Here is a 13,116-nt window from a genome sequence, read left to right on the forward strand (position 1 = left end):
ATGTATGTGGATATTCTAGTGCTCTGAACAATTCCTTATCCTATTGTGCTGTAAAAATTCTCATGTGTCACACAATGGCTGAAGGGGGATTTGAGTTTAGTTTAGGACAGCGATTCTTAACCTGTGGTTTGGAGACACCTGGCTGTCTGTAAAGTCTTCTCACGGGGCCTGCAACAGCTGGAAAATGTAATTATATTAACATTTAGAAAGTGTCTATAAAGGAAGAAGCAAAATATAAAGTTGAACATTAAATGATGAGTGGCCTAAATTGAATTTAGAAAAGGTCCAACCGTCCCATTAAAATTAAAATTCTAATTGTGAATTAAATGAAATATTTCATCATGTAGGTATTTGTTTGATAAATCCTTGTTTCTATTTTCTCTGTGTACTGTTTGGCATTTAACATTATCAAAAATGCTTATGCAAGGGTCCCCGGCTTCCAGTTATGAGTCAGTCAGAGTCCGCAGATTCCAATAATGATTTATTGGAGGTCCACGGGTTCTAATAATAATTTAGTGGGGCTCCATAGAAGTGCAGTGGTTAAGAACTACTGGTTCAGGATACCCCTATATTGTCAGCTAATGCATTTCTGTCCATTCCCTATGATTTATAGGGCTTGTAGTACGATTTCTGTTTCAGGCTCATTGTCAATATCAGACCATTTGGCTCTAAGGGTGTTTTTCAGCTAACCATGCTTTAAGACTGGCCATTCATGCAATACAAACTGTTCTTGAAGAGTGGGAAATGATAGTAGTTGAACATTGTGGAATAGGTTGCCCAGTGTCATGACATTGGCAGTGTTCCAATGTCATAGATCAGATTTTGAAAAATTGCCCACTTCTTTAGAGTGGCTTAGCAGAGGTATGGCAGGGTTATAGAGCATTATTTATTTGATAAAGTGGAGTCTTCTGGTACAGCATTGCAATGCCACATATGACAGGTGGCAGCGACTGTGGAAATGTCTAGCTTTTGAAAAGACCTTCCTGTATATATATCAATGGGTGACATTGGCATTCATTGAAATTGCTTCCTGTAACTGATCTCAAAGCGAACAAGCCATCCACTGTAATTTCGCTGCCAAATGGCATTGCTCAAAATGAGAAGCACCCCGATCTAGTAGGAACCTATATTTAGTCAGGTAATTCTGCAGCCTCATGTATGCCAAATAAGTTCTCCAAGAAGGGTATCCAAATCTAGAAAAAAAATATTGGGAGAGGAACAACGGAGTATTTCCAAACCCTGTGACTGTTTCAGAACTCGACCTGTGATTTCAGGGTGCTCACCAATCAAAACAGGTTGTCATCCTGTAGGGCCCGGTCCAAAAGATAAATTGGAATTCCCAAAAAGCGAAAGAAGGCGTTCTCCCAATGAGTAGTTCCACTCTCTAAACCAAGTCTCCTCCGAGGAATGGAGGGGTTAAAGAAGAATAAACAGGCTTTTTGCCAACTGACAAATAGACCTGAGTCCAAATTCTCCAAGGTGTCTGCCTATACAGAAAAATTATTTTTCAGCTTACTAAAGTGTAGAAGAACATCATCTGTGTATATTAAGATGACATGGGTCTTATCATGCGGTGGATTCCCCAAGTCTCTTCCTGTCTCCCAATCTGCACTGCCAAGGACTCCATATCCAGAACAAAAAGGAAGGGAGAAAAGGGGCATCCCTGTCTGGTTCACTTTTTTAATGTTAGAGGGGTTGATATTAGTTTTCCCAGTTGGAACCTGATCATCGGGGACATATAGAGGAGTTTGACAAGCCTTAAAGTATGAGGCCTGAGTCCAAATGTAGCTAATACTCAAAAAAGGTGGCTTCATCTCAAGGTGAAGACTGCCTTTTCTAAATCTAAAATCAGACAAAATGCTCTAGGCCATTCCAGGAACATTGCCTCCATGATTCTACAGTGTTTCTAATATTCTGGAAAGTATTTATTCCAGAGATAAACCCATTCTGGTCTATATGGATCAGATGGGGATGTAATTTCTACAATTATGTTGTAGTGAGAGTTGTGATTTGAAATTGAAAGGTAGGATGCTGGTTCCTGTGAGTTTCTGGCCAGTTTTAAAATTGATTTCTGGGATGCCTCACAAATAGTGAGGGGTAGTTAACCGGTAGCTAGAAGAGCTACATACTTCTGAGTTAATTTAGGGGCTAGAGCATTCACATGGATTTTATAAATCATAAAATGTATATATATATGTATGTGTGTGTAATGACTCCAAAGAAAACCGACGCAAAACAATCGTACAGATGTATCACTACATATAACCAAGAACATCTAAGAGTGAGACAAGCCATGCAAAAACATTGGTGTTTGATAAAAGAAGATTCTGTCATTGATATGCTAATAACAAAACATCCTCAGATAAGTTATAGAAAATCCAAATCGAAGAGGGACTATCTGGTTAAGAATGAAAACAATCGTGGACCTAATCACAGGCCGTGGGTGGCACAATATGATGGTTTCAAGAAATGCACTAGGTGCAAGGCATGTAAAATGGCGAGAATTTGCCAACACTTGTTACACCATTTAAGAGAAAAATCAAGATAAGGCATAATCTAACATGTAAATCCAGTTTTGGTATGTATTCTAGAATGTACATGTCAAAAATTGTACGTAGGCAGTACTATCATCCTCGTGCATGAGCGGATATAACAAGTAATACGAGCTATTGAGAATAAGTACCAAAGTTACTCCATTGCACTCCATTTCAAACAACACCATCAAAGTAACCCCACTGATTTGAAATATAGCTGCATAGAAGAGGTACCTAAGAAGACGAGAGGTGGTGATAGAGAGAAAGAGTTGCAAAAACTGGAAACATCTTTCATTTTGAGCTAGATAGCAAGGAGCCATTTGGGTTTAATATTAACAAGGAGCTATACACAAGTCTTATTTAAAAATAGGTCTGGCTTGAGACATAATTCCTACTTGTTTCTTTATGAAACTGGTATTAATCAGAGCACATTTAGGTTTTTATTGGTAAAGGGGTTAAGAAAGGATAACATCAGGATTTTTTCATGTTTTTTATTCAGTCAAGGCCATACATTATCATTTTTGCAGGTTGACATAAAATTTGAACAACGTGTTATTATTGGAGGAACTTGGGATATTCCAATAAGATAGTGAAGTGTTCTTAGATCGGATAATTGTATCCATCTGGAAGACATTGTATTTGAGATCACGGAAATGTGTCATTTTAAAAGCAGACCAAGTTTTAACTTGTAGCAATGTTTAAGGAACTTCCCCCTGTTATACAATATAAATGTATACCCATTTAGAATCCATTAAAGTTTAGTGTGGTGACATTTTGAACCTGTGAATATAGATAATGTATACTTGCTAATAATAATTTATTTATTAAGCAATGAGCACTTTCAATGGTGATAGGTGAACGCATAAGAGTATTACAATCTGGCGCTGGCCAATAAGATCATTATGATATATTCAGAGTTTACACATTATATGAAAGCCAAGGTTTCAATATGCAATGCAATATTAGTTACAAAGCCTTTAATAAGTTTAATGTCATTTTAGAATATGTAAAAATAACAGTATTTGTTCTTATGATATAATTAATTTATTTAACATTAGTATTAAGAACTATTTATTGACAAATTGGCCTGTAATTACAAAAATATTGGCATGTGAAATTGCAATCATCCTGGGGAAACAAAATGAGTGAACTCCTACAAAGATTTATTTGTGTATTGGGGTTTTAAACATACACATTTGAAGATGGTGTTGTCCAGAGAAATGCATTCGCCACAAGCTAGTCCTGCTTTCTATGTTTATCACCTTTTATGTATATAAACTCTTCACAAGATGGCGCACGTTGTTGTAAACAAGGTTGTCAGGTAAGATTCACCTAAGAAAACGAAGGTTACAAGGACGTTATAGTTAAAAAATAGAATTTTAAAGACCTTAGAAATTCACTGAGTATACTAATTTTGCTTTTTCAGTTGGCTAGTATATATGTTTAACACCCCTAAACTCCTAAAAAAACTTACACTTGCTTTAGAATGTCATCAGTTATGTCATTGGAGATGTCATCAGTGGTATTACTGACCATGACATGAATGATGTAATATGTGGGGTAATAAGCAGTTCATTGTGTGAGTGTAAGTTATTGTTAGTTCAGGTAACTATAGCTGCCCACCTTCACTGGTTTTGTGCAAGTGAAATCTGAGCCCAACTATAACGTATCTGTAACCTTTCTAAGGTTTTTAAAAAATATATATTTTTCCTAACTATAATGTCCCTGTGTTCTTTGTTTTTTTAAGTTAATATCTAGGGTTTTTTATTTCTATTAGCTAACCATAATGTCCCTGTAACCTTTTTTTTTTCAGTGAATTTCCAAGGTTTTTCACCTTCTATTTAAAAACTATAACGTCTCTGTAACCTTTGCTTTTTTAAGTGAATTTGTATGGTTTTGTAACAAGTAGACATGTTTGCAGAGTGGTGGAGAAAGAGTGCGGGGTCTTCGAAGTTCTCTCAGCAATCTCGCTCTGTGGGACCTATGAGAGGTAACAGGAGGGATTGTCTGGAGTCAAGGGTACATTATCCCACAATTAGAAGTGCACCAGGAGGTGTGTTTGTAGAGTGGTGCAGAAAGGGATTGCTGCTTGTTTCTTTAAACTCTGTATTTATTTTATAGAGGAGGGGGGCCGTGTTACCCCCTTCCCAGGCCAATTTCAGCCTAGGGACCTCATCTCTAGGAGCAGGCCTTTTCTAAACCAGATGGGGGGCAAGTTGCCCTCCCCCCTGGGCCCAGTTTGGCCCTGGGGACCCCATCCCCCAGGGCCTGGCCTTTAAAAAGAAATATTTTCTATTACCTATTGGCCTTCCTCCCAGGGCCTATTTCAGCCCTGGGGACCACATCCCCTGAGTCTGGCCCTTATTTAAATGTAATATTATAAATTTAAAGGGTGGGGCAGAGTTCCCCTGGAGCCCATTTCAGCCCTGGGTACCCTAACCGACTTCTGTGGGAGCCGGCATTGCTCTGACAGAGAGGGAGCTGCTGCCATGCAGCTCCCTCTCTGTCAAACCAATTGTGTTCCGCTTTGAGCAAGCAGGAGCATTTGCTCTGCTCTTGCTTGCCTAAAGTGGAGCACAGTCTGCTATGGCTTGGCAGGAGCGGTAAAGCTCCTGCCAAGTCATAGCAAGCAGCTATCTCCCGGGGGTGGGCACCTCCGGACATAGCAGGAGTCGCCCCTGGGTGTGGAAGTCCCTTGGGCCATATTTGGCTCCAGGAGGGTGGCCGTGCAGTCCCCCTTCAATCTTTACTTTAGCCCCAGTTTTGCGGTGGTCCCTAGGGCCAAGGGGCAGCAAAGGACTCCATTATATTATTTGAGCCCCACTGAGGTGGTGGTTCTTGGGGCTGTGGAGAGATCATGCCCAACTCCCTGTATTTCTATGTTAATTGCCCCAGAGAGGTGGCAGTCGCTGGGGCTGGGCAGCTGAAACCTGCCACATTAATATCACATTTAGACCAGGGAGGGGGCAGTCCCTGGGGCTGCAGGTGGGACTCATGGTCCCCCATATTCATATCATATTTAGCCATGGGGAGGTGGCAGTCGCCGGGGCAGCAGGGAGGGACACACGGCCTCCCCGCATTATTTCAACATTTGCCTTGGGGATGTGGCAGTCCCCAGGGTACAGATGTTGCCCAGCAGGCAACCCCTGCATAAATTATTAAAAATACACTGGGGAGGTGGTAGTTCCCGAGACTTTAGTGCTTCTAGGAGGGGGTCCCTTGCCCCCCTCCTACATACATTTGACATGCCCCCGGGACCTGGCCCACTCAGGAGCCAAGAAGAAATGAAGCATGCGCTTCTTGTTCTTACAATAAAATGCTTTTCTTCCCTACGGGGTCCCTGTGGGACCCGCCAGAAGGCCTGGGGGGTCAGGTGTTTCTACCCTACCCCCTTTAACTTTTATTTACATTTTTATCTTGGTTCAACTGAGTCACAAGATGGCTGCCAACATTTCCTGATTTAAAGTGTTGGCAGCCATTCAGACCTCAGAGATGGGGAAGGGGATGCAAATCCTTTGCATACTTGCAAAACCTTTATATAACTTTGCAACTATTGAAAAGATTTACACCATTTAACAGAAAGGTCGCTTTCTGGACCAACAGTTACAATTCTGCCAAATTTGGTGTAATTCTGTTCTGCAGTTCGGGCTTTAGTCTAGTCTAAAGTTCCAAATAACAAGCGTTTTTTGGGCCCCCCCTTTTTCTCGACCCACGCATGATGGATCACCCCAAAACATTCAACACAGTAGCTGAAGTGAGAATCAAACTAATTTTGAAATTTTCACGAGGATTCATCATGTAGCTACTCATCAACCAATGCAGCAGCTTACACAGCAATAGAGAGACTGATACAGACATTCACACAGTTTAGTCACTAACCCAAGAATTCAGTAAGACACATTTAATCACTTACTTATACAGTCAGTCATGCACCTACTAAATCCTCCATCCACACACTTATACACCCACTCATTCTTCAATATACCTTGGCCAACAAATTTATAAAACGTATTTAAACTTTACGGAAACACACAGTCAAATGATGATGTCATCAGTGATGTCATCAGTGATGTCACTGACCATGTCATGAATGATGTAATAAGTGACATCATCAGCAGTGCATTGCGGGGACATGAGTTATAGTTAGCTGAACTAACTATAACGGCCGAATTTCTATGGTTTTGTACGAGTGAAATGTGCAATTAGCTATAACGTCCCTGAAACCTATGGTTTTTTCAGTGAATTTCAGAGGTTTTTTCAAATGCTAATTTCAAATTATAATGTTCATTAAACCTATGGTTTTTTCAGTGATTTTAAATTATCATTCAATTCTCAACCTGGTGAAAACAGCTGATATCACCAGTTTTCCAGCAATAGCTTCTGCAATACAAAATCGCCACAATTGAGAGCAACAACTAACGCTAATAATAATAATAAAACAGGCGAAAAGCTGCGTTGACAGTAGGAATGTAACATCTGCCTTTTACTGGTGTAAAGTAGGATGACTACCTACAGTGTGAAACGGAGCCCAGCCCAGAATCACATCTGAAGACAAACTCATATCATTGAGCTACTGATCATACACCTCCCACACCCAAGAAGGCCACAAAATCTACTGCCACCACCTTCAGGATCTCCCCCCTGGACCACCCCCCCTACTATCACCGAGGAAGAGCACAACAGGACAGCGGGCCTTCCAAAAACGAAATGGCCCCTCAGCCACACAATAGCTGAATGTTGCGAGATGTGGCAACCAAACATGTGTGAAAGACGCAAGTCACCCACCAATAATAATGCACACAATACCAAGTGTTGCGGTGATGTGCTGGACAGACCTCACTATGCAGATCACAAACCTCTTCATGTGTACATATACTGCTGGCGCTTGTAGTGTTGTGGACAGTGGACACAACCATGTTATCTCAATCAATCAATCAATCAGAACATTTATAGAGCGCGCTACTCACCCGTGAGGGTCTCAAGGCACTGAGGGAGGGGGGGAGCTGCTACTGCTTGAATAGCCAGGTCTTGAGGTGTTTCCTGAAGGTGAGATGGTCCTGGGTCGTTCGTAGGTATGCGGGGAGGGAGTTCCATGTTTTGGCTGCCAGGTAGGAGAACAATCTTCCTCCGGCGGTGGTTCTGCGAATCCGTGGGACGGTGGCGAGGGCGAGGCTGGTGGAGCGGAGTTAGCAGGTGGGGGTGTAGAACGCGAGGCGGCTGTTGAGGTATTCGGGGCCCATGTCGTGGAGCGCTTTGTGTGCATGGGTGAGGAGCCTGGACGTGATCCTCTTGCTGATGGGGAGCCAGTGCAGGTCTCTCAGGTGGGAGGATATGTGGCTGTGGCGTGGGATGTTGAGGATGAGTCGTGCGGAGGCGTTCTGTATGCGTTGTAGTAGTTTCTGAAGTTTAGCAGTGGTTCTTGCGTATAGGGCGTTTCCGTAGTCCAGTCGGCTGGTGACGAGGGCCTGGGTGACGGTCTTTCTGGTTTCGGTGGGGATCCATCTGAAGATTTTTCAGAGCATGCGCAGGGTGTTGAAGCAGGAGGACGAGACGGCGTTGACTTGCTTGGTCATCGTGAGGGAGGAGTCCAGGATGAATCTCAGGTTGCGTGCATGGTCCAAGGGGGTCGGCACAGAGCCCAGCGCTGAGGGCCACCAGGAGTTGTCCCAGGCAGATGGGGATTGTCCAAGGATGAGGACCTCCGTCTTGTCTGAGTTCAGCTTCAGGCGACTGAGCTTCATCCATTCTGCAACGTCTTTCATTCCTTCCTGGAGGTTGGTTTTGGCGGTGGCTGGGTCTTTGGTGAGAGAGAGTATCAGCTGGGTGTCGTCGGCGTAGGAGATGATGTTGATGTTGTGTTTGCGTGCGATGGCGGCAAGGGGGCTCATGTAGATAATGAAGAGGGTTGGGCTGAGCGAGGAGCCTTGGGGTACGCTGCAGATGATCTCGATGGCCGCTGAGCAGAAGGGTGGGTTTCTTCAGAAGGGCGTTGATTTCTGCGTGCTTCCAGCTCTCAGGGAAGGTGGCGGACGTGAAGGAGTTGTTTATGACGTTTCGGAGGTGGGGTGCGATGATGTCGGCTTTGTTGAAGATATGATGGGGCAAGGGTCCGAGGGGGAGCCAGAGTGGATGGTGTTCATTACGTGGGTGGTGTCATCAGTGCTGGTGGGGGTCCAGGTGCTGAGGGTGGTGGTGGTGGGGGTCGTTGGGTTGGTGACTGGAGGCGGAGTCTGGGGTCCAAAGCTGTTGTATATGTCTGCGATCTTGCAGTGGAAGTATGTGGCGAGGGAGTTGCAGAGGTCTTATGATGGTGTGATGTCGTTGTTGCTGGCGTTGGGGTTGGAGAGCTCTTTGACGATGTTGAAGACTTCCTTGCTGTTGTGGGTGTTGCTGTCTAGCCGCTCTTTGAACGATGACCTTTTGGTGGTGCGTATCAGCTGGTAGTGTTCGCGATTAGCGTTCTTGAGGGCTGTCATGTATTCTGTTGTCCGTTCGTGGTGCCAGGTTTGTTCGAGGGTATAGCAGGATTTCCTTGATTCTTTGAGGGCGTCTGTGAACCATGAGGTTTTCCTGTTGACGGTCTTGCTTGGGGGGTTCTTCAGTGGGGCGAAGTTGTTGGCGCAGTTGGTGATCCACTGTGCGAGGTTGTGGGCTGCGTCGTTGGTGTCAGCGGTGTCGGCTGGCGGGTTCTGGCTCAGTGATGAGTGGAGCTGGTCTGTGGTGATTTTGTTCCAGCATCTGCGGGGGGTTTGTTGTGTGCGGTGGTGAGATGTACTCTTTTTGAAGGTGAAGTGGATGCATCTGTGGTCGGTCCAGTATAGTCCAGTGGAGTGGCTGTAGGAGATGTGGTTGCAGGCAGAGAAGATGGGGTCGAGCGTGTGGCCAGCGAGGTGGGTGGGGGTGCTCACCAGTTGTTTGAGTCCGAGGTTGGCGAGGTTGTCGAGCAGGGTGGTGGTTTGTTGTCGTTTTTCTCAGGTCCCCTAGGAGGATGTATTCTGGTGAGGCTAGGGCGTGCGGACTGATGAAGTCGGCGATGGTTTCGCTGAATTGTGTGTGTGGGCCCTGGGGTCTGTAGATGAGCGTTCCTCTAAGGGTGGTCTTAGGGTCGGTGTGAATCTGGAAGTGTAGGTGATCGGCGGCGGAGAGTGTGTCTTCGGCGTTGGTTGTGACGCTGATGGTGTTCTTGTAGATGATGGCGATTCCTCCTCCGGTTTGGTTGACGCGGTCCTTCCAGGTGATTTCGTAGCCGTCTGGGATGGCTATGGTGATGTCGGGGGCCGAGGAAGCGTTCATCCAAGTTTCCGTGAGGAAGGCGACGTCTGGTGCTGTTGTGTCGAGGAGGTCCCAGAGTTCGACGACATGCTTGTGGACAGAGCGGGTGTTGAGGAGGATGAAATTGAGGTGGTTGTTGTTGTTGCTTGGTCCAGCGGGCGGGGGGCAGGTTCGGAGGCAGGTGAATTTACAGGCTTGACAGGTGAAGGGTCCCTGGGTGCGCTTCGGGGTGGCTCGGTGGCAGGCGGGTGGTCGTCCGGTGTTGAGTGCATTGAGGGCGGCGGTGTCGTATCTCAGTCGGGGTTCCTGGCATCGGCTGGGGCCAGGGGTTCTGGCGCTGGGCGTGGTCCAGGCGCGGATGGGCGCAGACGGGCTTGCCTTCGGTGCGCCTTCGGCACGCCAGCGGCGCGCTCTCTGCGTGCGGCCGCTGCGCGGCCTCCATGTGAGGGGTAGAGGGAGGGAGGAGCAGCTGGGAGGTGGGAGCGAGGCGGCCAATGAGACACAAGGGGGCGGGTCCGCAGGGAGGCAGCGGCGGGAAAAACACAAGGGGACAGTGAGAAGGGGGAGCGGACACGGGGTACAGAATGCAAAAAATGGACAGAAATGGGCAAAAATGGACACAAGTGCAGAGGCAAAGTCGGGGGGCACAAGGGGGGAGAGCGGACACAGGGCACAGAAGGCAGAAATGGACACAAGGGACACGAGTATAGAGGCACAACAAAACAAGCAGAACTTAACAGGGATGCAAGGCGGGCTATCACGGGCGGCAGTGGCAGCAATCACAGGTCACACAGGGGCTGCGTGGCGGTGAGGGGAGCGACCTGCCTGATCTCAGGCAGTGGGGAAGAACTCATTCATGTACCTGTGTCGTCATCCCCTGTAAGCGGAAGCGCAGTGGGCTGGTCCAACGTACGCCACTCCAGTGTAGAAGTGTGAATAATTAGGCTGGGACTCTGGGCGTGGTTCACTTGTGTGAATGTCAACGCGTCTGCCAGAACGTCGGCCCTCACCCTGCCACATGTCTGCCACCATGACCGTGGCCCTCCTTGACACAGGCCCCCTGCGAACACAGCGGCACAGCACCGCAGGGTTACATCTGTGCACACTACTGCCTTCGATCTACACTGCAGACAGCAGGGCTCACAATTCAGATGGAGTCGCTATTGCAGATGACGCAGTCCAGTAGGCATGAGACATTGCTCCCAGTGCGACCCGTACGGACCACGCATCCTCGCAGGCTGCGCACATGCTGAGCACCAGAGGTACCACTAACTCAGTGCACCACAAGTCACTGCCACGTGACCTTACTGAGGCAGAATTCAATAGACAAAAGACATTGCTACAAGTGCAGCCCGCCCAGACCATCCATCAACTCACGCTGAGTGCTTCAGGTGCCACTAACTCACTGCACCACAAGTCATCGCCACGTTGCCTTATTAAGGCAGAATTTAGTAGGCAAAAGACATTGCTACCAGTGCGGCCATCCCAGACCACGCATCATTGCATGGTGCACAGACGCTGAGTGCTTCAGTTCCCACTAACTCACTGCACCACAAGTCATCACCCCGTAGTCTTATTAAGGCAGAATTAATTAGACAAAAGGCATTGCTACCAGTGCGGCCCGCCCAGACCACGCATCTTCGCAGGCTCCGCACATGCTGATTGCTTCAGGTGCCACTAAGTGTGCAGCTCAACGCCACGTGGCTGTTAGCCCTTACTGACCACTGCCTCCAGCCTACACTGCAGTCAGCAGGGCTCACAATTAAAATTGAGTCTTGATTCATTAATTACAGAGTCCAGTAGGCAACTAACTACAACTTCTTCGTAACCTAAATAATATCTTTTCAGTATTCTTGCTTCAAGAACTTTTTTTGACATCAATTATAGCTTTAGTACAATGACCAAATTCAACTTGCAAGTCCAAAGGAACACTAAATGGCAGTCTACACTGCGGACAGCAGAGCTCACAGTTCGAATTCAGTTTTGATTTATTTATTGCAGAGTGAACTATACTCTATGTCGTTGGATTTTCTCAAGAGGAAGTCACAAAAAGCGTTCCTTGATGTCTGTGCTGACTACTGCCTTCCATCTACACTGCGGACAGCAGGCCTAACAATTCAGATGGAGTCGCGATTGCAGATGACGCAGTCCAGTAGGCAAGAGACATTGCTCCCAGTACAGCCCGCCCACACCATGCATCTTTGCTGGCTGCGCACACACTGAGTGCCACACCTACCACTAACTCTATACAGCTCAACTCAATGCCACGTGGCTGTGGTCCCTTCCTGAACACTGCCTCTGGTCTACACTGCGGTCAGCAGGGCTCACAATTCAAGATTAGCACTAATGCAAATTGTGTAAGAGACTATAATCGGTTAAGAAAACCAAATGCTCCCAATCTGTGCAGCTAATGTCAATGCCACGTGGCTGTGGGCCTTTGCTGACTGCTGCCTCCGGCCTACACTGTGGTCAGAAGCGCTCACAATTCAAATTCAGTCTTGATTCTTTAATTTCAGAGTCCAGTAGGCACCTAACGATAACGTCCCCGAAACCTGCACATTTCGATAATGTATTCCATACATATTTTATCTTTTGTTACCTACACTGCGGTCAGCAGAGCTCCGAATTTACATTGAGACATGATTTATTAATTGCAGACAAAATTGTACTCTATGTCCTCGGGTTTTGTCAGGAGGAAGTGCCAAGAAGCATTCTTCGATGTCTGTGCTGACTATTGCCTTCCATCTACATTGCTGACTGCAGGGCTCACAATTCCGATCATGTTGCGATTGCAGATGACGCAGTCCAGTAGGCAACAGACATTGCTACCAGTGCGGCCCTCCCGGACCACGCATCATCGCTAGCTGTGGCCACGCGGAATGCTTCTGATGCCCCTACCTCAGTGCACCACAACTCATGGACCCTTTATGATAGAATCTTTTGTGTATGATTTCAGATCTGCTGCCCCTACCTCAATGTACCACAAGTCATGAACCCTTTACGATATAATCTTTTGTGTATTATTTTACATCTGGTGCCCCTTAGTGCAGCACAAATCATTGACCCTTTATGATTGAATCTCTGTGTGTGATCCGATGATTACTGTTGTACTTGTTCCATTCCCGGAGGGCTGGCTTACACTCACCCCACATGCATCCAGCACAGACTTTACTGGACATGTGACCCTGGTAATAAAAAGGAGTCCAGTGCACGTGCCCGTACCCAGTTCCACTAGCTATCTGTGTCTGTGTTTTCATTATGTATGCAACATGCTGCCCCTGGGCTCTCCCACATTACATTGTACTCTGGA

The sequence above is a fragment of the Triturus cristatus genome, chromosome 6, assembly GCF_964204655.1.
Source record: "Triturus cristatus chromosome 6, aTriCri1.1, whole genome shotgun sequence".
Classification (NCBI taxonomy): Eukaryota; Metazoa; Chordata; class Amphibia; order Caudata; family Salamandridae; genus Triturus; species Triturus cristatus.